This window comes from Pseudophryne corroboree, chromosome 4 (assembly GCF_028390025.1).
Source record: "Pseudophryne corroboree isolate aPseCor3 chromosome 4, aPseCor3.hap2, whole genome shotgun sequence".
In the NCBI taxonomy this organism is placed as follows: Eukaryota; Metazoa; Chordata; class Amphibia; order Anura; family Myobatrachidae; genus Pseudophryne; species Pseudophryne corroboree.
Window position 1 is genome coordinate 26949050 of NC_086447.1, and position 24361 is coordinate 26973410.

Genomic DNA, 24361 nt, shown 5'->3' on the forward strand with positions numbered 1-24361 from the left:
GACATTCAGTATGGCATGCTAAAATAAACTTTTTATCTGATTGTATTTTTATTGAGAATTTTACCCAAAAATTCATTGTTTTAAAATTCTAAAGCTAAAAGATTGTTTCTGCCCAGTTTCAAACTGGGGACGTTTCGCGTGTTAGGCGAACATGATAACCACTACACTACAGAAACTGACTCTCGTGGATTTCATCAATATCTATTCTGGAAGTACAAATGACACATGGTTTTCTTAGAAACATAATTTTTTCTAAACTTTTTTTCCTATTTTCTAATAATTTTGACGCTATTTTTCCACTTTGCATTTCAAGAGGACACATTCACTTATTATCAATTCTGATCATTGTATTTACTAAAAAAAAATCTTTTTTTAATGTATTTCTGACAAATTTTGAAGGGGGACCTTATGCATATTGGGTAAATGTGAATAACTCTACACTACAGGTACTTCATGAATGCAACACCATCCAATATGCATGGTAGAAAGGAAATTGACTTTTGATATTCTGCAATATGATTTTTGCTTGCTTTTTCATTGAGCAATGCAACAGTAGATAGTTATCAAAATATAAATTATTGAATTTAAAGTGTTTAGGTAACAAAACATGTTTCTGCCCAGTTTCGAACTGGGGACCTTTCGCGTGTGAGGCGAACGTGATAACCACTACACTACAGAAACTACATGAAAACAGCATCTCCCGCCATCCACTAAAAAATGATCTTTGACATACATTATGGCATTCTGAAATAAACTTTTTATATGATTGCATTTTTATTTGGCATTTCAACCAAAAATCACTTGTTTTAAAATTCTAAAAATAACAGCATATTTCTGCCCAGTTTCGAACTGGGGACCTTTTGTGTTTTAGGCGAATGTGATAACCACTACAATACAGAAACTGACTTTTGAAGATCTCATCACTATCGAGTCGGGAAGTACCATTGGCAAACCGTTTTCTTAGAATTTTTTTTCTAAACTTATTTTTCTATTTTCTAATAATTTCTATGCTATTTTTTCCACTTTGCATTTCAAGAGGACACATTCACTTATTAATAGTTCTGATCATTGTATTTAATAAAAAAATCTATTTTTAATGTATTTCTGACCAATTTTGAAGGGGAACCTTATGCATATTGGCTAAATGTGAATAATACTACACTACAGGTACCTCATGAATGCAACACCATCCAATATGCATGGTAGAAGGGAAATTGACTTTTGATATTCTGCAATATGATTTTTTGCTTGCTTTTTCATTGAGAAATGCAACAGTATATAGTTATCAAAATATAAATTTTTGAATTCAAAGTGTTTAGGTAACAAAATATGTTTCTGCCAATTTCGAACTGGGGACCTCTCACGTGTGAGGCAAACATGAAATCACTACACTACAGATACTACATGAAAAATTTGCGACCACCATCCATTAAAAAATTATCTTTGACATTCAGTATTGCATGCTAAAATAAACTTTTTATCTGATTGTATTTTTATTGAGGATTTTACCCAAAAATTAATTGTTTTAAAATTCTAAAGCTAAAAGATTGTTTCTGTCAAGTTTCAAACTTGGGACCTTTCGCGTGTTAGGCGAACGTGATAACCACAACACTACAGAAACTGACTCTCGTGGATTGCATTACTATCTAGTCTGGAAGTACAAATGACATATGATTTTCTTAGAAATATAATTTTTTCTTAACTTTTTTTCCTATTTTCTAATAATTTTGACGCTATTTTTCCACTTTGCATTTCAAGAGGACACATTCACTTATTATCAATTCTGATGATTGTATTTACTAAAAAAATCTTTTTTTAATGTATTTCTGATCAATTTTGAAGGGGGACCTTATGCATATTGGGTAAATGTGAATAACTCTACACTACAGGTACTTCATGAATGCAACACCATCCAATATGCATGGTAGAAGGGAAATTGACTTTTGATATTCTGCAATATGAATTTTTTGCTTGCTTTTTTATTGAGCAATGCAACAGAAGATAGTTATCAAAATATAAATTATTGAATTCAAAGTGTTTAGGTAACAAAATATGTTTCTGCCCAGTTTCGAACTGGGGACCTTTCGCGTGTGAGGCGAACGTGATAACCCCTACACTACAGGAACTACATGGAAACAGGATCTACCGCCATCCAATAAAAAATTATCTTTGACATACATTATGCATTCTGAAATAAACTTTTTATATGATTGCATTTTTATTTGGCATTTCAACCAAAAATCCCTTGTTTTAAAATTCTAAAGATAACAGCATATTTCTGTCCAGTTTCGAACTGGGGACCTTTTGTGTTTTAGGCGCATGGGATAACCACTACAATACAGAAACTGACTTTTGAAGATCTCATCACTATGGAGTCAGGAAGTACCATTGGCAAACCGTTTTCTTAGAATTTTTTTTTCTAAACTTATTTTTCTATTTTCTAATAATTTCTATGCTATTTTTTCCACTTTGCATTTCAAGAGGACACATTCACTTATTAATAGTTCTGATCATTGTATTTAATAAAAAAATCTATTTTTAATGTATTTCTGACCAATTTTGAAGGGGAACCTTATGCATATTGGCTAAATGTGAATAATACTACACTACTGGTACTTCATGAATGCAACACCATCCAATATGCATGGTAGAAGGGAAATTGACTTTTGATATTCTGCAATATGATTTTTGCTTGCTTTTTCATTGAGCAATGCAACAGTAGATAGTTATCAAAATATAAATTATTGAATTCAAAGTGTTTAGGTAACAAAACATGTTTCTGCCCAGTTTCGAACTGGGGACCTTTCGCGTGTGAGGCGAACGTGATAACCACTACACTACAGAAACTACATGGAAACAGCATCTCCCGCCATCCACTAAAAAATGATCTTTGACATACATTATGGCATTCTGAAATAAACTTTTTATATGATTGCATTTTTATTTGGCATTTCAGCCAAAAATCCTTTGTATTAAAATTCTAAAGATAACAGCATATTTCTGCCCAGTTTCGAACTGGGGACCTTTTGTGTTTTAGGCGAATGTGATAACCACTACAATACAGAAACTGACTTTTGAAGATCTCATCACTATCGAGTCGGGAAGTACCATTGGCAAACCGTTTTCTTAGAATTTTTTTTTCTAAACTTATTTTTCTATTTTCTAATAATTTCTATGCTATTTTTTCCACTTTGCATTTCAAGAGGACACATTCACTTATTAATAGTTCTGATCATTGTATTTAATAAAAAAATCTATTTTTAATGTATTTCTGACCAATTTTGAAGGGGAACCTTATGCATATTGGCTAAATGTGAATAATACTACACTACAGGTACTTCATGAATGCAACACCATCCAATATGCATGGTAGAAGGGAAATTGACTTTTGATATTCTGCAATATGATTTTTGCTTGCTTTTTCATTGAGCAATGCAACAGTAGATAGTTATCAAAATATAAATTATTGAATTCAAAGTGTTTAGGTGACAAAATATGTTTCTGCCCAGTTTCGAACTGGGGACCTATCACGTGTGAGGCGAACGTGATAACCACTACACTACAGAAACTACATGGAAACAGCATCTCCCGCCATCCAATAAAAAATGATCTTTGACATACATTATGGGATTCTGAAATAAACTTTTTATATGATTGCATTTTTATTTGGCATTTCAACCAAAAATCCTTTGTATTAAAATTCTAAAGATAACAGCATATTTCTGCCCAGTTTCGAACTGGGGACCTTTTGTGTTTTAGGCGAATGTGATAACCACTACAATACAGAAACTGACTTTTGAAGATCTCATCACTATGGAGTCGGGAAGTACCATTGGCAAACCGTTTTCTTAGAATTTTTTTTTCTAAACTTATTTTTCTATTTTCTAATAATTTCTATGCTATTTTTTCCACTTTGCATTTCAAGAGGACACATTCACTTATTAATAGTTCTGATCATTGTATTTAATAAAAAAATCTATTTTTAATGTATTTCTGACCAATTTTGAAGGGGAACCTTATGCATATTGGCTAAATGTGAATAATACTACACTACTGGTACTTCATGAATGCAACACCATCCAATATGCATGGTAGAAGGGAAATTGACTTTTGATATTCTGCAATATGATTTTTGCTTGCTTTTTCATTGAGCAATGCAACAGTAGATAGTTATCAAAATATAAATTATTGAATTCAAAGTGTTTAGGTAACAAAACATGTTTCTGCCCAGTTTCGAACTGGGGACCTTTCGCGTGTGAGGCGAACGTGATAACCACTACACTACAGAAACTACATGAAAACAGCATCTCCCGCCATCCACTAAAAAATGATCTTTGACATACATTATGGCATTCTGAAATAAACTTTTTATATGATTGCATTTTTATTTGGCATTTCAACCAAAAATCCTTTGTATTAAAATTCTAAAGATAACAGCATATTTCTGCCCAGTTTCGAACTGGGGACCTTTTGTGTTTTAGGCGAATGTGATAACCACTACAATACAGAAACTGACTTTTGAAGATCTCATCACTATCGAGTCGGGAAGTACCATTGGCAAACCGTTTTCTTAGAATTTTTTTTTCTAAACTTATTTTTCTATTTTCTAATAATTTCTATGCTATTTTTTCCACTTTGCATTTCAAGAGGACACATTCACTTATTAATAGTTCTGATCATTGTATTTAATAAAAAAATCTATTTTTAATGTATTTCTGACCAATTTTGAAGGGGAACCTTATGCATATTGGCTAAATGTGAATAATACTACACTACAGGTACTTCATGAATGCAACACCATCCAATATGCATGGTAGAAGGGAAATTGACTTTTGATATTCTGCAATATGATTTTTGCTTGCTTTTTCATTGAGCAATGCAACAGTAGATAGTTATCAAAATATAAATTATTGAATTCAAAGTGTTTAGGTGACAAAATATGTTTCTGCCCAGTTTCGAACTGGGGACCTATCACGTGTGAGGCGAACGTGATAACCACTACACTACAGAAACTACATGGAAACAGCATCTCCCGCCATCCAATAAAAAATGATCTTTGACATACATTATGGGATTCTGAAATAAACTTTTTATATGATTGCATTTTTATTTGGCATTTCAACCAAAAATCCTTTGTATTAAAATTCTAAAGATAACAGCATATTTCTGCCCAGTTTCGAACTGGGGACCTTTTGTGTTTTAGGCGAATGTGATAACCACTACAATACAGAAACTGACTTTTGAAGATCTCATCACTATGGAGTCGGGAAGTACCATTGGCAAACCGTTTTCTTAGAATTTTTTTTTCTAAACTTATTTTTCTATTTTCTAATAATTTCTATGCTATTTTTTCCACTTTGCATTTCAAGAGGACACATTCACTTATTAATAGTTCTGATCATTGTATTTAATAAAAAAATCTATTTTTAATGTATTTCTGACCAATTTTGAAGGGGAACCTTATGCATATTGGCTAAATGTGAATAATACTACACTACTGGTACTTCATGAATGCAACACCATCCAATATGCATGGTAGAAGGGAAATTGACTTTTGATATTCTGCAATATGATTTTTGCTTGCTTTTTCATTGAGCAATGCAACAGTAGATAGTTATCAAAATATAAATTATTGAATTCAAAGTGTTTAGGTAACAAAACATGTTTCTGCCCAGTTTCGAACTGGGGACCTTTCGCGTGTGAGGCGAACGTGATAACCACTACACTACAGAAACTACATGAAAACAGCATCTCCCGCCATCCACTAAAAAATGATCTTTGACATACATTATGGCATTCTGAAATAAACTTTTTATATGATTGCATTTTTATTTGGCATTTCAACCAAAAATCCTTTGTATTAAAATTCTAAAGATAACAGCATATTTCTGCCCAGTTTCGAACTGGGGACCTTTTGTGTTTTAGGCGAATGTGATAACCACTACAATACAGAAACTGACTTTTGAAGATCTCATCACTATCGAGTCGGGAAGTACCATTGGCAAACCGTTTTCTTAGAATTTTTTTTTCTAAACTTATTTTTCTATTTTCTAATAATTTCTATGCTATTTTTTCCACTTTGCATTTCAAGAGGACACATTCACTTATTAATAGTTCTGATCATTGTATTTAATAAAAAAATCTATTTTTAATGTATTTCTGACCAATTTTGAAGGGGAACCTTATGCATATTGGCTAAATGTGAATAATACTACACTACAGGTACTTCATGAATGCAACACCATCCAATATGCATGGTAGAAGGGAAATTGACTTTTGATATTCTGCAATATGATTTTTGCTTGCTTTTTCATTGAGCAATGCAACAGTAGATAGTTATCAAAATATAAATTATTGAATTCAAAGTGTTTAGGTGACAAAATATGTTTCTGCCCAGTTTCGAACTGGGGACCTATCACGTGTGAGGCGAACGTGATAACCACTACACTACAGAAACTACATGGAAACAGCATCTCCCGCCATCCAATAAAAAATGATCTTTGACATACATTATGGGATTCTGAAATAAACTTTTTATATGATTGCATTTTTATTTGGCATTTCAACCAAAAATCCTTTGTATTAAAATTCTAAAGATAACAGCATATTTCTGCCCAGTTTCGAACTGGGGACCTTTTGTGTTTTAGGCGAATGTGATAACCACTACAATACAGAAACTGACTTTTGAAGATCTCATCACTATGGAGTCGGGAAGTACCATTGGCAAACCGTTTTCTTAGAATTTTTTTTTCTAAACTTATTTTTCTATTTTCTAATAATTTCTATGCTATTTTTTCCACTTTGCATTTCAAGAGGACACATTCACTTATTAATAGTTCTGATCATTGTATTTAATAAAAAAATCTATTTTTAATGTATTTCTGACCAATTTTGAAGGGGAACCTTATGCATATTGGCTAAATGTGAATAATACTACACTACTGGTACTTCATGAATGCAACACCATCCAATATGCATGGTAGAAGGGAAATTGACTTTTGATATTCTGCAATATGATTTTTGCTTGCTTTTTCATTGAGCAATGCAACAGTAGATAGTTATCAAAATATAAATTATTGAATTCAAAGTGTTTAGGTAACAAAACATGTTTCTTCCCAGTTTCGAACTGGGGACCTTTCGCGTGTGAGGCGAACGTGATAACCACTACACTACAGAAACTACATGAAAACAGCATCTCCCGCCATCCACTAAAAAATGATCTTTGACATACATTATGGCATTCTGAAATAAACTTTTTATATGATTGCATTTTTATTTGGCATTTCAACCAAAAATCCTTTGTATTAAAATTCTAAAGATAACAGCATATTTCTGCCCAGTTTCGAACTGGGAACCTTTTGTGTTTTAGGCGAATGTGATAACCACTACAATACAGAAACTGACATTTGAAGATCTCATCACTATCGAGTCGGGAAGTACCATTGGCAAACCGTTTTCTTAGAATTTTTTTTTCTAAACTTATTTTTCTATTTTCTAATAATTTCTATGCTATTTTTTCCACTTTGCATTTCAAGAGGACACATTCACTTATTAATAGTTCTGATCATTGTATTTAATAAAAAAATCTATTTTTAATGTATTTCTGACCAATTTTGAAGGGGAACCTTATGCATATTGGCTAAATGTGAATAATACTACACTACAGGTACTTCATGAATGCAACACCATCCAATATGCATGGTAGAAGGGAAATTGACTTTTGATATTCTGCAATATGATTTTTTTGCTTGCTTTTTCATTGAGCAATGCTACAGTATATAGTTATCAAAATATAAATTATTGAATTAAAAGTGTTTAGGTAACAAAATATGTTTCTGCCAATTTCGAACTGGGGACCTTTCACATGTGAGGCAAACATGAAATCACTACACTACAGATACTACATGAAAAATTTGTGACCACCATCCAATAAAAAATGATCTTTGACATTCAGTATGGCATGCTAAAATAAACTTTTTATCTGATTGTATTTTTATTGAGCATTTTACCCAAAAATTCATTGTTTTAAAATTCTTAAGCTGAAAGATTGTTTCTGCCCAGTTTCGAACTCTGGACCTTTCGCGTGTTAGGTGAACGTGATAACCACTACACTACAGAAACTGACTGTTGTGGATCCCATCACTATCTAGTCTGGAAGTACAAATGACACATGCTTTTCTTAGAAATATATTTTTTTCTAAACTTTTTTTCCTATTTTCTAATAATTTTGACGCTATTTTTCCACTTTGCATTTCAAGAGGACACATTCACTTATTATCAATTCTGATCATTGTATTTACTAAAAAAATATTTTTTTTTATGTATTTCTGACCAATTTTGAAGGGGGACCGTATGCATATTGGGTAAATGTGAATAACTCTACGCTACAGGTATTTCATGAATGCAACACCATCCAATATGCATGGTAGAAGGGAAATTTACTTTTGATATTCTGCAATATGATTTTTGCTTGCTTTTTCATTGAGCAATGCAACAGTAGATAGTTATCAAAATATAAATGATTGAATTCAAAGTGTTTAGGTAACAAAATAAGTTACTGCCCAGTTTCGAACTGAGAACCTTTCGCATGTGAGGCAAACGTGATAACCACTACACTACAGGAATTACATGGAAACAATATCTACCGCCATCCAGTAAAAAATTATCTTTGACATACATTATGGCATTCTGAAATAAAATTTTTATATGATTGCATTTTTATTTGGCATTTCAACCAAAAATCCCTTGTTTTAAAATTCTAAAGATAACAGCATATTTTTGCCCAGTTTCGAACTGGGGACCTTTTGTGTTTAAGGCGCATGTGATAACCACTACAATACAGAAACTGACTTTTGAAGATCTCATCACTATGGAGTCGGGAAGTACCATTGGCAAACCGTTTTCTTAGAATTTTTTTTTCTAAACTTATTTTTCTATTTTCTAATAATTTCTATGCTATTTTTTTCACTTTGCATTTCAAGAGGACACATTCACTTATTAATAGTTCTGATCATTGTATTTAATAAAAAAATCTATTTTTAATGTATTTCTGACCAATTTTGAAGGGGAACCTTATGCATATTGGCTAAATGTGAATAATACTACACTACAGGTACTTCATGATTGCAACACTATCTAATATGCATGGTAGACGGGAAATTGACTTTTGATATTCTGCAATATGATTTTTTTGCTTGCTTTTTCATTGAGCAATGCAACAGTATATAGTTACCAAAATATAAATTATTGAATTCAAAGTGTTTAGGTAACAAAATATGTTTCTGCCAATTTCGAACTGGGGACCTTTCGCGTGTGAGGCAAACATGAAATCACTACGCTACAGATACTACATAAAATTTGCGACCATCATCCAATAAGAAATAATCTTTGACATTCAGTATGGCATGCTAAAATAAACTTTTTATCTGATTGTATTTTTATTGAGCATTTTACCCAAAAATTCATTGTTTTAAAATTCTAAAGCTAAAAGATAGTTTCTGCCCAGTTTCGAATTGGGGACCTTTTGCGTGTTAGGCGAATGTGATAACCACTACACTACAGAAACTGACTATCGTGGATCCTATCACTATCTAGTCTGGAAGTACAAATGACACATGCTTTTCTTAGAAATATCATTTTTTCTAAACTTTTTTCCTATTTTCTAATAATTTTGACGCTATTTTTCCACTTTGCATTTCAAGAGGACACATTCACTTATTATCAATTCTGATCATTGTATTTACTAAAAAATCTTTTTTTAATGTATTTCTGACCAATTTTGAAGGGGGACCTTATGCATATTGGGTAAATGTGAATAACTCTACACTACAGGTATTTCATGAATGCAACACCATCCAATATGCATGGTAGAAGGGAAATTGACTTTTGATATTCTGCAATATGATTTTTTTTGCTTGCTTTTTCATTGAGCAATGCAACAGTAGATAGTTATCAAAATATAAATTATTTAATTCAAAGTGTTTAGGTAACAAAAGATGTTTCTGCCCAGTTTCGAACTGGGGACCTTTCGTGTGTGAAGTGAACGTTAAAACCACTACACTACAGAAACTACATGGAAACAGAATCTCCCGCCATCCAATAAAAAATTATCTTTGACATACATTATGGCATTCTGAAATAAACTTTTTATATGATTGCATTTTTATTTGGCATTTCAACCAAAAATCCCTTGTTTTAAAATTCTAAAGATAACAGCATATTTCTGCCCAGTTTCGAACTGGGGACCTTTTGTGTTTTAGGCGAATGTAATAACCACTACAATACAGAAACTGACTTTTGAAGATCTCATCACTATCGAGTCGGGAAGTACCATTGGCAAACCGTTTTCTTAGAATTTTTTTTTTCTAAACTTATTTTTCTATTTTCTAATAATTTCTATGCTATTTTTTCCACTTTGCATTTCAAGAGGACACATTCACTTATTAATAGTTATGATCATTGTATTTAATAAAAAAATCTTTTTTTAATGTTTTCTGACCAATTTTGAAGGGGAACCTTATGCATATTGGCTAAATGTGAATAATACTACACTACAGGTACTTCATGAATGCAACACCATCCAATATGCATGGCAGAAGGGAAATTGACTTTTGATATTCTGCAATATGATTTTTTGTTTGCTTTTTCATTGAGCAATGCAACAGTATATAGTTATCAAAATATAAATGATTGAATTCAAAGTGTTTAGGTAACAAAATATGTTTCTGCCAATTTCGAAATGGGGACCTTTCACGTGTAAGGCAAACATGAAATCACTTCACTACAGATACTACATGAAAAATTTGCGACCGCCATCCAATAAAAAATGATCTTTGACATTCAGTATGGCATGCTAAAATAAACTTTTTATCTGATTGTATTTTTATTGAGAATTTTACCCAAAAATTCATTGTTTTAAAATTCTAAAGCTAAAAGATTGTTTCTGCCCAGTTTCAAACTGGGGACGTTTCGCGTGTTAGGCGAACATGATAACCACTACACTACAGAAACTGACTCTCGTGGATTTCATCAATATCTATTCTGGAAGTACAAATGACACATGGTTTTCTTAGAAACATAATTTTTTCTAAACTTTTTTTCCTATTTTCTAATAATTTTGACGCTATTTTTCCACTTTGCATTTCAAGAGGACACATTCACTTATTATCAATTCTGATCATTGTATTTACTAAAAAAAATCTTTTTTTAATGTATTTCTGACAAATTTTGAAGGGGGACCTTATGCATATTGGGTAAATGTGAATAACTCTACACTACAGGTACTTCATGAATGCAACACCATCCAATATGCATGGTAGAAAGGAAATTGACTTTTGATATTCTGCAATATGATTTTTGCTTGCTTTTTCATTGAGCAATGCAACAGTAGATAGTTATCAAAATATAAATTATTGAATTTAAAGTGTTTAGGTAACAAAACATGCTTCTGCCCAGTTTCGAACTGGGGACCTTTCGCGTGTGAGGTAAACGTGATAACCACTACACTACAGAAACTACATGGAAACAGCATCTCCCGCCATCCAATAAAAAATGATCTTTGACATACATTATGGCATTCTGAAATAAACTTTTTATATGATTGCATTTTTATTTGGCATTTCAACCAAAAATCACTTGTTTTAAAATTCTAAAAATAACAGCATATTTCTGCCCAGTTTCGAACTGGGGACCTTTTGTGTTTTAGGCGAATGTGATAACCACTACAATACAGAAACTGACTTTTGAAGATCTCATCACTATCGAGTCGGGAAGTACCATTGGCAAACCGTTTTCTTAGAATTTTTTTCTAAACTTATTTTTCTATTTTCTAATAATTTCTATGCTATTTTTTCCACTTTGCATTTCAAGAGGACACATTCACTTATTAATAGTTCTGATCATTGTATTTAATAAAAAAATCTATTTTTAATGTATTTCTGACCAATTTTGAAGGGGAACCTTATGCATATTGGCTAAATGTGAATAATACTACACTACAGGTACCTCATGAATGCAACACCATCCAATATGCATGGTAGAAGGGAAATTGACTTTTGATATTCTGCAATATGATTTTTTGCTTGCTTTTTCATTGAGAAATGCAACAGTATATAGTTATCAAAATATAAATTTTTGAATTCAAAGTGTTTAGGTAACAAAATATGTTTCTGCCAATTTCGAACTGGGGACCTCTCACGTGTGAGGCAAACATGAAATCACTACACTACAGATACTACATGAAAAATTTGCGACCACCATCCATTAAAAAATTATCTTTGACATTCAGTATTGCATGCTAAAATAAACTTTTTATCTGATTGTATTTTTATTGAGCATTTTACCCAAAAATTAATTGTTTTAAAATTCTAAAGCTAAAAGATTGTTTCTGTCAAGTTTCAAACTTGGGACCTTTCGCGTGTTAGGCGAACGTGATAACCACAACACTACAGAAACTGACTCTCGTGGATTGCATTACTATCTAGTCTGGAAGTACAAATGACATATGATTTTCTTAGAAATATAATTTTTTCTTAACTTTTTTTCCTATTTTCTAATAATTTTGACGCTATTTTTCCACTTTGCATTTCAAGAGGACACATTCACTTATTATCAATTCTGATGATTGTATTTACTAAAAAAATCTTTTTTTAATGTATTTCTGATCAATTTTGAAGGGGGACCTTATGCATATTGGGTAAATGTGAATAACTCTACACTACAGGTACTTCATGAATGCAACACCATCCAATATGCATGGTAGAAGGGAAATTGACTTTTGATATTCTGCAATATGAATTTTTTGCTTGCTTTTTTATTGAGCAATGCAACAGAAGATAGTTATCAAAATATAAATTATTGAATTCAAAGTGTTTAGGTAACAAAATATGCTTCTGCCCAGTTTCGAACTGGGGACCTTTCGCGTGTGAGGCGAACGTGATAACCCCTACACTACAGGAACTACATGGAAACAGGATCTACCGCCATCCAATAAAAAATTATCTTTGACATACATTATGCATTCTGAAATAAACTTTTTATATGATTGCATTTTTATTTGGCATTTCAACCAAAAATCCCTTGTTTTAAAATTCTAAAGATAACAGCATATTTCTGTCCAGTTTCGAACTGGGGACCTTTTGTGTTTTAGGCGCATGGGATAACCACTACAATACAGAAACTGACTTTTGAAGATCTCATCACTATGGAGTCAGGAAGTACCATTGGCAAACCGTTTTCTTAGAATTTTTTTTTCTAAACTTATTTTTCTATTTTCTAATAATTTCTATGCTATTTTTTCCACTTTGCATTTCAAGAGGACACATTCACTTATTAATAGTTCTGATCATTGTATTTAATAAAAAAATCTATTTTTAATGTATTTCTGACCAATTTTGAAGGGGAACCTTATGCATATTGGCTAAATGTGAATAATACTACACTACTGGTACTTCATGAATGCAACACCATCCAATATGCATGGTAGAAGGGAAATTGACTTTTGATATTCTGCAATATGATTTTTGCTTGCTTTTTCATTGAGCAATGCAACAGTAGATAGTTATCAAAATATAAATTATTGAATTCAAAGTGTTTAGGTAACAAAACATGTTTCTGCCCAGTTTCGAACTGGGGACCTTTCGCGTGTGAGGCGAACGTGATAACCACTACACTACAGAAACTACATGGAAACAGCATCTCCCGCCATCCACTAAAAAATGATCTTTGACATACATTATGGCATTCTGAAATAAACTTTTTATATGATTGCATTTTTATTTGGCATTTCAGCCAAAAATCCTTTGTATTAAAATTCTAAAGATAACAGCATATTTCTGCCCAGTTTCGAACTGGGGACCTTTTGTGTTTTAGGCGAATGTGATAACCACTACAATACAGAAACTGACTTTTGAAGATCTCATCACTATCGAGTCGGGAAGTACCATTGGCAAACCGTTTTCTTAGAATTTTTTTTTCTAAACTTATTTTTCTATTTTCTAATAATTTCTATGCTATTTTTTCCACTTTGCATTTCAAGAGGACACATTCACTTATTAATAGTTCTGATCATTGTATTTAATAAAAAAATCTATTTTTAATGTATTTCTGACCAATTTTGAAGGGGAACCTTATGCATATTGGCTAAATGTGAATAATACTACACTACAGGTACTTCATGAATGCAACACCATCCAATATGCATGGTAGAAGGGAAATTGACTTTTGATATTCTGCAATATGATTTTTGCTTGCTTTTTCATTGAGCAATGCAACAGTAGATAGTTATCAAAATATAAATTATTGAATTCAAAGTGTTTAGGTGACAAAATATGTTTCTGCCCAGTTTCGAACTGGGGACCTATCACGTGTGAGGCGAACGTGATAACCACTACACTACAGAAACTACATGGAAACAGCATCTCCCGCCATCCAATAAAAAATGATCTTTGACATACATTATGGGATTCTGAAATAAACTTTTTATATGATTGCATTTTTATTTGGCATTTCAACCAAAAATCCTTTGTATTAAAATTCTAAAGATAACAGCATATTTCTGCCCAGTTTCGAACTGGGGACCTTTTGTGTTTTAGGCGAATGTGATAACCACTACAATACAGAAACTGACTTTTGAAGATCTCATCACTATGGAGTCGGGAAGTACCATTGGCAAACCGTTTTCTTAGAATTTTTTTTTCTAAACTTATTTTTCTATTTTCTAATAATTTCTATGCTATTTTTTCCACTTTGCATTTCAAGAGGACACATTCACTTATTAATAGTTCTGATCATTGTATTTAATAAAAAAATCTATTTTTAATGTATTTCTGACCAATTTTGAAGGGGAACCTTATGCATATTGGCTAAATGTGAATAATACTACACTACTGGTACTTCATGAATGCAACACCATCCAATATGCATGGTAGAAGGGAAATTGACTTTTGATATTCTGCAATATGATTTTTGCTTGCTTTTTCATTGAGCAATGCAACAGTAGATAGTTATCAAAATATAAATTATTGAATTCAAAGTGTTTAGGTAACAAAACATGTTTCTGCCCAGTTTCGAACTGGGGACCTTTCGCGTGTGAGGCGAATGTGATAACCACTACACTACAGAAACTACATGAAAACAGCATCTCCCGCCATCCACTAAAAAATGATCTTTGACATACATTATGGCATTCTGAAATAAACTTTTTATATGATTGCATTTTTATTTGGCATTTCAACCAAAAATCCTTTGTATTAAAATTCTAAAGATAACAGCATATTTCTGCCCAGTTTCGAACTGGGAACCTTTTGTGTTTTAGGCGAATGTGATAACCACTACAATACAGAAACTGACTTTTGAAGATCTCATCACTATCGAGTCGGGAAGTACCATTGGCAAACCGTTTTCTTAGAATTTTTTTTTCTAAACTTATTTTTCTATTTTCTAATAATTTCTATGCTATTTTTTCCACTTTGCATTTCAAGAGGACACATTCACTTATTAATAGTTCTGATCATTGTATTTAATAAAAAAATCTATTTTTAATGTATTTCTGACCAATTTTGAAGGGGAACCTTATGCATATTGGCTAAATGTGAATAATACTACACTACAGGTACTTCATGAATGCAACACCATCCAATATGCATGGTAGAAGGGAAATTGACTTTTGATATTCTGCAATATGATTTTTGCTTGCTTTTTCGTTGAGCAATGCAACAGTAGATAGTTATCAAAATATAAATTATTGAATTCAAAGTGTTTAGGTGACAAAATATGTTTTTGCCCAGTTTCGAACTGGGGACCTTTCGCGTGTGAGGCGAACGTGATAACCACTACACTACAGAAACTACATGGAAACAGCATCTCCCGCCATCCAATAAAAAATGATCTTTGACATACATTATGGGATTCTGAAATAAACTTTTTATATGATTGCATTTTTATTTGGCATTTCAACCAAAAATCCTTTGTATTAAAATTCTAAAGATAACAGCATATTTCTGCCCAGTTTCGAACTGGGGACCTTTTGTGTTTTAGGCGAATGTGATAACCACTACAATACAGAAACTGACTTTTGAAGATCTCATCACTATGGAGTCGGGAAGTACCATTGGCAAACCGTTTTCTTAGAATTTTTTTTTCTAAACTTATTTTTCTATTTTCTAATAATTTCTATGCTATTTTTTCCACTTTGCATTTCAAGAGGACACATTCACTTATTAATAGTTCTGATCATTGTATTTAATAAAAAAATCTATTTTTAATGTATTTCTGACCAATTTTGAAGGGGAACCTTATGCATATTGGCTAAATGTGAATAATACTACACTACTGGTACTTCATGAATGCAACACCATCCAATATGCATGGTAGAAGGGAAATTGACTTTTGATATTCTGCAATATGATTTTTGCTTGCTTTTTCATTGAGCAATGCAACAGTAGATAGTTATCAAAATATAAATTATTGAATTCAAAGTGTTTAGGTAACAAAACATGTTTCTGCCCAGTTTCGAACTGGGGACCTTTCGCGTGTGAGGCGAACGTGATAACCACTACACTACAGAAACTACATGAAAACAGCATCTCCCGCCATCCACTAAAAAATGATCTTTGACATACATTATGGCATTCTGAAATAAACTTTTTATATGATTGCATTTTTATTTGGCATTTCAACCAAAAATCCTTTGTATTAAAATTCTAAAGATAACAGCATATTTCTGCCCAGTTTCGAACTGGGGACCTTTTGTGTTTTAGGCGAATGTGATAACCACTACAATACAGAAACTGACTTTTGAAGATCTCATCACTATCGAGTCGGGAAGTACCATTGGCAAACCGTTTTCTTAGAATTTTTTTTTCTAAACTTATTTTTCTATTTTCTAATAATTTCTATGCTATTTTTTCCACTTTGCATTTCAAGAGGACACATTCACTTATTAATAGTTCTGATCATTGTATTTAATAAAAAAAATCTATTTTTAATGTATTTCTGACCAATTTTGAAGGGGAACCTTATGCATATTGGCTAAATGTGAATAATACTACACTACAGGTACTTCATGAATGCAACACCATCCAATATGCATGGTAGAAGGGAAATTGACTTTTGATATTCTGCAATATGATTTTTGCTTGCTTTTTCATTGAGCAATGCAACAGTAGATAGTTATCAAAATATAAATTATTGAATTCAAAGTGTTTAGGTGACAAAATATGTTTCTGCCCAGTTTCGAACTGGGGACCTATCACGTGTGAGGCGAACGTGATAACCACTACACTACAGAAACTACATGGAAACAGCATCTCCCGCCATCCAATAAAAAATGATCTTTGACATACATTATGGGATTCTGAAATAAACTTTTTATATGATTGCATTTTTATTTGGCATTTCAACCAAAAATCCTTTGTATTAAAATTCTAAAGATAACAGCATATTTCTGCCCAGTTTCGAACTGGGGACCTTTTGTGTTTTAGGCGAATGTGATAACCACTACAATACAGAAACTGACTTTTGAAGATCTCATCACTATGGAGTCGGGAAGTACCATTGGCAAACCGTTTTCTTAGAATTTTTTTTTCTAAACTTATTTTTCTATTTTCTAATAATTTCTATGCTATTTTTTCCACTTTGCATTTCAAGAGGACACATTCACTTATTAATAGTTCTGATCATTGTATTTAATAAAAAAATCTATTTTTAATGTATTTCTGACCAATTTTGAAGGGGAACCTTATGCATATTGGCTAAATGTGAATAATACTACACTACTGGTACTTCATGAATGCAACACCATCCAATATGCATGGTAGAAGGGAAATTGACTTTTGATATTCTGCAATATGATTTTTGCTTGCTTTTTCATTGAGCAATGCAACAGTAGATAGTTATCAAAATATAAATTATTGAATTCAAAGTGTTTAGGTAACAAAACATGTTTCTGCCCAGTTTCGAACTGGGGACCTTTCGCGTGTGAGGCGAACGTGATAACCACTACACTACAGAAACTACATGAAAACAGCATCTCCCGCCATCCACTAAAAAATGATCTTTGACATACATTATGGCATTCTGAAATAAACTTTTTATATGATTGCATTTTTATTTGGCATTTCAACCAAAAATCCTTTGTATTAAAATTCTAAAGATAACAGCATATTTCTGCCCAGTTTCGAACTGGGAACCTTTTGTGTTTTAGGCGAATGTGATAACCACTACAATACAGAAACTGACTTTTGAAGATCTCATCACTATCGAGTCGGGAAGTACCATTGGCAAACCGTTTTCTTAGAATTTTTTTTTCTAAACTTATTTTTCTATTTTCTAATAATTTCTATGCTATTTTTTCCACTTTGCATTTCAAGAGGACACATTCACTTATTAATAGTTCTGATCATTGTATTTAATAAAAAAATCTATTTTTAATGTATTTCTGACCAATTTTGAAGGGGAACCTTATGCATATTGGCTAAATGTGAATAATACTACACTACAGGTACTTCATGAATGCAACACCATCCAATATGCATGGTAGAAGGGAAATTGACTTTTGATATTCTGCAATATGATTTTTGCTTGCTTTTTCATTGAGCAATGCAACAGTAGATAGTTATCAAAATATAAATTATTGAATTCAAAGTGTTTAGGTGACAAAATATGTTTTTGCCCAGTTTCGAACTGGGGACCTTTCGCGTGTGAGGCGAACGTGATAACCACTACACTACAGAAACTACATGGAAACAGCATCTCCCGCCATCCAATAAAAAATGATCTTTGACATACATTATGGGATTCTGAAATAAACTTTTTATATGATTGCATTTTTATTTGGCATTTCAACCAAAAATCCTTTGTATTAAAATTCTAAAGATAACAGCATATTTCTGCCCAGTTTCGAACTGGGGACCTTTTGTGTTTTAGGCGAATGTGATAACCACTACAATACAGAAACTGACTTTTGAAGATCTCATCACTATGTAGTCGGGAAGTACCATTGGCAAACCGTTTTCTTAGAATTTTTTTTTCTAAACTTATTTTTCTATTTTCTAATAATTTCTATGCTATTTTTTCCACTTTGCATTTCAAGAGGACACATTCACTTATTAATAGTTCTGATCATTGTATTTAATAAAAAAATCTATTTTTAATGTATTTCTGACCAATTTTGAAGGGGAACCTTATGCATATTGGCTAAATGTGAATAATACTACACTACTGGTACTTCATGAATGCAACACCATCCAATATGCATGGTAGAAGGGAAATTGACTTTTGATATTCTGCAATATGATTTTTGCTTGCTTTTTCATTGAGCAATGCAACAGTAGATAGTTATCAAAATATAAATTATTGAATTCAAAGTGTTTAGGTAACAAAACATGTTTCTGCCCAGTTTCGAACTGGGGACCTTTCGCGTGTGAGGCGAACGTGATAACCACTACACTACAGAAACTACATGAAAACAGCATCTCCCGCCATCCACTAAAAAATGATCTTTGACATACATTATGGCATTCTGAAATAAACTTTTTATATGATTGCATTTTTATTTGGCATTTCAACCAAAAATCCTTTGTATTAAAATTCTAAAGATAACAGCATATTTCTGCCCAGTTTCGAACTGGGGACCTTTTGTGTTTTAGGCGAATGTGATAACCACTACAATACAGAAACTGACTTTTGAAGATCTCATCACTATCGAGTCGGGAAGTACCATTGGCAAACCGTTTTCTTAGAATTTTTTTTTCTAAACTTATTTTTCTATTTTCTAATAATTTCTATGCTATTTTTTCCACTTTGCATTTCAAGAGGACACATTCACTTATTAATAGTTCTGATCATTGTATTTAATAAAAAAAATCTATTTTTAATGTATTTCTGACCAATTTTGAAGGGGAACCTTATGCATATTGGCTAAATGTGAATAATACTACACTACAGGTACTTCATGAATGCAACACCATCCAATATGCATGGTAGAAGGGAAATTGACTTTTGATATTCTGCAATATGATTTTTGCTTGCTTTTTCATTGAGCAATGCAACAGTAGATAGTTATCAAAATATAAATTATTGAATTCAAAGTGTTTAGGTGACAAAATATGTTTCTGCCCAGTTTCGAACTGGGGACCTTTCACGTGTGAGGCGAACGTGATAACCACTACACTACAGAAACTACATGGAAACAGCATCTCCCGCCATCCAATAAAAAATGATCTTTGACATACATTATGGGATTCTGAAATAAACTTTTTATATGATTGCATTTTTATTTGGCATTTCAACCAAAAATCCTTTGTATTAAAATTCTAAAGATAACAGCATATTTCTGCCCAGTTTCGAACTGGGGACCTTTTGTGTTTTAGGCGAATGTGATAACCACTACAATACAGAAACTGACTTTTGAAGATCTCATCACTATCGAGTCGGGAAGTACCATTGGCAAACCGTTTTCTTAGAAAAAAAAATTCTAAACTTATTTTTCTATTTTCTAATAATTTCTATGCTATTTTTTCCACTTTGCATTTCAAGAGGACACATTCACTTATTAATAGTTCTGATCATTGTATTTAATAAAAAAAATCTATTTTTAATGTATTTCTGACCAATTTTGAAGGGGAACCTTATGCATATTGGCTAAATGTGAATAATACTACACTACAGGTACCTCATGAATGCAACACCATCCAATATGCATGGTAGAAGGGAAATTGACTTTTGATATTCTGCAATATGATTTTTTGCTTGCTTTTTCATTGAGCAATGCAACAGTATATAGTTATCAAAATATAAATTATTGAATTCAAAGTGTTTAGGTAACAAAATATGTTTCTGCCAATTTCGAACTGGGGACCATTCACGTGTGAGGCAAACATGAAATCACTACACTACAGATACTACATGAAAAATTTGCGACCATCATCCAATAAAAAATGATCTTTGACATTCAGTATGGCATGCTAAAATAAACTTTTTATCTGATTGTATTTTTATTGAGCATTTTACCCAAAAATTCATTGTTTTAAAATTCTAAAGCTAAGGGATTGTTTCTGCCCAGTTTCGAACTGGGGACCTTTCGCGTGTTAAATGTACGTGATAACCACTACACTACAGAAACTGACTCTCGTGGATCCCATCACTATCTCGTCTGGAAGTACACATGACACATGCTTTTCTTAGAAATATAATTTTTTCTAAACTTTTTTCCTATTTTCTAATAATTTTGACGCTATTTTTCCACTTTGCATTTCAAGAGGACACATTCACTTATTATCAATTCTGATCATTGTATTTACTAAAAAAAATATTTTTTTAATGTATTTCTGACCCAATTTTGAAGGGGGACCTTATGCATATTGGGTAAATGTGAATAACTCTACACTACAGGTACTTCATGAATGCAACACCATCCAATATGCATGGTAGAAGGGAAATTGACTTTTGATATTCTGCAATATGATTTTTGCTTGCTTTTTCATTGAGCAATGCAAAAGTAGATAGTTATCAAAATATAAATTATTGAATTCAAAGTGTTTAGGTAACAAAATATGTTTCTGCCCAGTTTCGAACTGGGGACCTTTCGCATGTGAAGCGAACGTGATAACCACTACACTACAGAAACTACATGGAAACAGCAGCTCCCGCCATCCAATAAAAAATGATCTTTGACATACATTATGGGATTCTGAAATAAACTTTTTATATGATTGCATTTTTATTTGGCATTTCAACCAAAAATCCTTTGTATTAAAATTTTAAAGATAACAGCATATTTCTGCCCAGTTTCGAACTGGGGACCTTTTGTGTTTTAGGCGAATGTGATAACCACTACAATACAGAAACTGACTTTTGAAGATCTCATCACTATCGAGTCGGGAAGTACCATTGGCAAACCGTTTTCTTAGAATTTTTTTTTCTAAACTTATTTTTCTATTTTCTAATAATTTCTATGCTATTTTTTCCACTTTGCATTTCAAGAGGACACATTCACTTATTAATAGTTCTGATCATTGTATTTAATAAAAAAAATCTATTTTTAATGTATTTCTGACCAATTTTGAAGGGGAACCTTATGCATATTGGCTAAATGTGAATAATACTACACTACAGGTACTTCATGAATGCAACACCATCCAATATGCATGGTAGAAGGGAAATTGACTTTTGATATTCTGCAATATGATTTTTTGCTTGCTTTTTCATTGAGCAATGCAACAGTATATAGTTATCAAAATATAAATTATTGAATTCAAAGTGTTTAGGTAACAAAATATGTTTCTGCCAATTTCGAACTGGGGACCATTCACGTGTGAGGCAAACATGAAATCACTACACTACAGATACTACAGGAAAAATTTGCGACCATCATCCAATAAAAAATGTACTTTGACATTCAGTATAGCATGCTAAAATAAACTTTTTATCTGATTGTATTTTTATTAAGCATTTTACCCAAAAATTCATTGTTTTAAAATTCTAAAGCTAAGGGATTGTTTCTGCCCAGTTTCGAACTGGGGACCTTTCGCGTGTTAAATGTACGTGATAACCACTACACTACAGACACTGACTCTCGTGGATCCCATCACTATCTCGTCTGGAAGTACACATGACACATGCTTTTCTTAGAAATATAATTTTTTCTAAACTTTTTTTCCTATTTTCTAATAATTTTGTTGCTATTTTTCCACTTTGCATTTCAAGAGGACACATTCACTTATTATCAATTCTGATCATTGTATTTACTAAAAAAAATATTTTTTTAATGTATTTCTGACCAATTTTGAAGGGGGACCTTATGCATATTGGGTAAATGTGAATAACTCTACACTACAGGTATTTCATGAATGCAACACCATCCAATATGCATGGTAGAAGGGAAATTGACTTTTGATATTCTGCAAAATGATTTTTGCTTGCTTTTTCATTGAGCAATGCAACAGTAGATAGTTATCAAAATATAAATTATTGAATTCAAAGTGTTTAGGTAACAAAAAAATGTTTCTGCCCAGTTTCGAATTGGGGACCTTTCGCATGTGAGGCGAACGTGATAACCACTACACTACAGAAACTACATGGAAACAGCATCTCCCGCCATCCAGTAAAAAAATGATCTTTGACATACATTATGGCATTCTGAAATAAACTTTTTATATGATTGCATTTTTATTTGGCATTTCAACCAAAAATCCCTTGTTTTAAAATTCTAAAGATAACAGCATATTTCTGCCCAGTTTCGAACTGGGGACCTTTTGTGTTTTAGGCGAATGTGATAACCACTACAATACAGAAACTGACTTTTGAAGATCTCATCACTATGGAGTCGGGAAGTACCATTGGCAAACCGTTTTCTTAGAAAAAAAAATTCTAAACTTATTTTTCTATTTTCTAATAATTTCTATGCTATTTTTTCCACTTTGCATTTCAAGAGGACACATTCACTTATTAATAGTTCTGATCATTGTATTTAATAAAAAAATCTATTTTTAATGTATTTCTGACCAATTTTGAAGGGGAACCTTATGCATATTGGCTAAATGTGAATAATACTACACTACAGGTACCTCATGAATGCAACACCATCCAATATGCATGGTAGAAGGGAAATTGACTTTTGATATTCTGCAATATGATTTTTTTTGCTTGCTTTTTCATTGAGCAATGCTACAGTATATAGTTATCAAAATATAAATTATTGAATTAAAAGTGTTTAGGTAACAAAATATGTTTCTGCCAATTTCAAACTGGGGACCTTTCACATGTGAGGCAAACATGAAATCACTACACTACAGATACTACATGAAAAATTTGTGACCACCATCCAATAAAAAATGATCTTTGACATTCAGTATGGCATGCTAAAATAAACTTTTTATCTGATTGTATTTTTATTGAGCATTTTACCCAAAAATTCATTGTTTTAAAATTCTAAAGCTGAAAGATTGTTTCTGCCCAGTTTCGAACTCTGGACCTTTCGCGTGTTAGGTGAACGTGATAACCACTACACTACAGAAACTGACTGTCGTGGATCCCATCACTATCTAGTCTGGAAGTACAAATGACACATGCTTTTCTTAGAAATATAATTTTTTCTAAACTTTTTTTCCTATTTTCTAATAATTTTGACGCTATTTTTCCACTTTGCATTTCAAGAGGACACATTCACTTATTATCAATTCTGATCATTGTATTTACTAAAAAAATATTTTTTTAATGTATTTCTGACCAATTTTGAAGGGGGACCGTATGCATATTGGGTAAATGTGAATAACTCTACGCTACAGGTATTTCATGAATGCAACACCATCCAATATGCATGGTAGAAGGGAAATTTACTTTTGATATTCTGCAATATGATTTT

General features: G+C 32.1%; 26 non-coding genes across 26 annotated transcripts; all 26 read right to left on the minus strand.

Annotated features, from left to right (window-relative positions):
* Nucleotides 1-103: 103 nt before the first annotated feature.
* TRNAV-AAC (transfer RNA valine (anticodon AAC)) lies at nt 104-176 on the minus strand. The gene has a single exon. It is a non-coding gene; the product is annotated as a tRNA-Val (tRNA).
* Nucleotides 177-608: 432 nt separating this feature from the next.
* On the minus strand, nt 609-681 carry TRNAV-CAC (transfer RNA valine (anticodon CAC)). Its single transcript has one exon. It is a non-coding gene; the product is annotated as a tRNA-Val (tRNA).
* Nucleotides 682-2053: 1372 nt separating this feature from the next.
* On the minus strand, nt 2054-2126 carry TRNAV-CAC (transfer RNA valine (anticodon CAC)). The gene has a single exon. It is a non-coding gene; the product is annotated as a tRNA-Val (tRNA).
* Nucleotides 2127-2774: 648 nt separating this feature from the next.
* On the minus strand, nt 2775-2847 carry TRNAV-CAC (transfer RNA valine (anticodon CAC)). The gene has a single exon. It is a non-coding gene; the product is annotated as a tRNA-Val (tRNA).
* Nucleotides 2848-3496: 649 nt separating this feature from the next.
* On the minus strand, nt 3497-3569 carry TRNAV-CAC (transfer RNA valine (anticodon CAC)). The gene has a single exon. It is a non-coding gene; the product is annotated as a tRNA-Val (tRNA).
* A 649-nt stretch (nt 3570-4218) lies between these two features.
* Nucleotides 4219-4291, minus strand: TRNAV-CAC (transfer RNA valine (anticodon CAC)). The gene has a single exon. It is a non-coding gene; the product is annotated as a tRNA-Val (tRNA).
* A 649-nt stretch (nt 4292-4940) lies between these two features.
* TRNAV-CAC (transfer RNA valine (anticodon CAC)) lies at nt 4941-5013 on the minus strand. Its single transcript has one exon. It is a non-coding gene; the product is annotated as a tRNA-Val (tRNA).
* A 649-nt stretch (nt 5014-5662) lies between these two features.
* Nucleotides 5663-5735, minus strand: TRNAV-CAC (transfer RNA valine (anticodon CAC)). Its single transcript has one exon. It is a non-coding gene; the product is annotated as a tRNA-Val (tRNA).
* A 649-nt stretch (nt 5736-6384) lies between these two features.
* Nucleotides 6385-6457, minus strand: TRNAV-CAC (transfer RNA valine (anticodon CAC)). Its single transcript has one exon. It is a non-coding gene; the product is annotated as a tRNA-Val (tRNA).
* A 649-nt stretch (nt 6458-7106) lies between these two features.
* On the minus strand, nt 7107-7179 carry TRNAV-CAC (transfer RNA valine (anticodon CAC)). The gene has a single exon. It is a non-coding gene; the product is annotated as a tRNA-Val (tRNA).
* Nucleotides 7180-9492: 2313 nt separating this feature from the next.
* On the minus strand, nt 9493-9565 carry TRNAV-AAC (transfer RNA valine (anticodon AAC)). The gene has a single exon. It is a non-coding gene; the product is annotated as a tRNA-Val (tRNA).
* A 1372-nt stretch (nt 9566-10937) lies between these two features.
* Nucleotides 10938-11010, minus strand: TRNAV-AAC (transfer RNA valine (anticodon AAC)). The gene has a single exon. It is a non-coding gene; the product is annotated as a tRNA-Val (tRNA).
* A 431-nt stretch (nt 11011-11441) lies between these two features.
* TRNAV-CAC (transfer RNA valine (anticodon CAC)) lies at nt 11442-11514 on the minus strand. Its single transcript has one exon. It is a non-coding gene; the product is annotated as a tRNA-Val (tRNA).
* Nucleotides 11515-12885: 1371 nt separating this feature from the next.
* Nucleotides 12886-12958, minus strand: TRNAV-CAC (transfer RNA valine (anticodon CAC)). Its single transcript has one exon. It is a non-coding gene; the product is annotated as a tRNA-Val (tRNA).
* A 648-nt stretch (nt 12959-13606) lies between these two features.
* On the minus strand, nt 13607-13679 carry TRNAV-CAC (transfer RNA valine (anticodon CAC)). Its single transcript has one exon. It is a non-coding gene; the product is annotated as a tRNA-Val (tRNA).
* A 649-nt stretch (nt 13680-14328) lies between these two features.
* Nucleotides 14329-14401, minus strand: TRNAV-CAC (transfer RNA valine (anticodon CAC)). Its single transcript has one exon. It is a non-coding gene; the product is annotated as a tRNA-Val (tRNA).
* A 649-nt stretch (nt 14402-15050) lies between these two features.
* Nucleotides 15051-15123, minus strand: TRNAV-CAC (transfer RNA valine (anticodon CAC)). Its single transcript has one exon. It is a non-coding gene; the product is annotated as a tRNA-Val (tRNA).
* A 649-nt stretch (nt 15124-15772) lies between these two features.
* On the minus strand, nt 15773-15845 carry TRNAV-CAC (transfer RNA valine (anticodon CAC)). Its single transcript has one exon. It is a non-coding gene; the product is annotated as a tRNA-Val (tRNA).
* A 649-nt stretch (nt 15846-16494) lies between these two features.
* TRNAV-CAC (transfer RNA valine (anticodon CAC)) lies at nt 16495-16567 on the minus strand. The gene has a single exon. It is a non-coding gene; the product is annotated as a tRNA-Val (tRNA).
* Nucleotides 16568-17217: 650 nt separating this feature from the next.
* Nucleotides 17218-17290, minus strand: TRNAV-CAC (transfer RNA valine (anticodon CAC)). The gene has a single exon. It is a non-coding gene; the product is annotated as a tRNA-Val (tRNA).
* A 649-nt stretch (nt 17291-17939) lies between these two features.
* TRNAV-CAC (transfer RNA valine (anticodon CAC)) lies at nt 17940-18012 on the minus strand. The gene has a single exon. It is a non-coding gene; the product is annotated as a tRNA-Val (tRNA).
* Nucleotides 18013-18661: 649 nt separating this feature from the next.
* Nucleotides 18662-18734, minus strand: TRNAV-CAC (transfer RNA valine (anticodon CAC)). The gene has a single exon. It is a non-coding gene; the product is annotated as a tRNA-Val (tRNA).
* A 649-nt stretch (nt 18735-19383) lies between these two features.
* Nucleotides 19384-19456, minus strand: TRNAV-CAC (transfer RNA valine (anticodon CAC)). Its single transcript has one exon. It is a non-coding gene; the product is annotated as a tRNA-Val (tRNA).
* Nucleotides 19457-20106: 650 nt separating this feature from the next.
* Nucleotides 20107-20179, minus strand: TRNAV-CAC (transfer RNA valine (anticodon CAC)). The gene has a single exon. It is a non-coding gene; the product is annotated as a tRNA-Val (tRNA).
* A 1373-nt stretch (nt 20180-21552) lies between these two features.
* On the minus strand, nt 21553-21625 carry TRNAV-CAC (transfer RNA valine (anticodon CAC)). Its single transcript has one exon. It is a non-coding gene; the product is annotated as a tRNA-Val (tRNA).
* Nucleotides 21626-22999: 1374 nt separating this feature from the next.
* On the minus strand, nt 23000-23072 carry TRNAV-CAC (transfer RNA valine (anticodon CAC)). Its single transcript has one exon. It is a non-coding gene; the product is annotated as a tRNA-Val (tRNA).
* Between the last annotated feature and the right edge of the window lie 1289 nt (nt 23073-24361).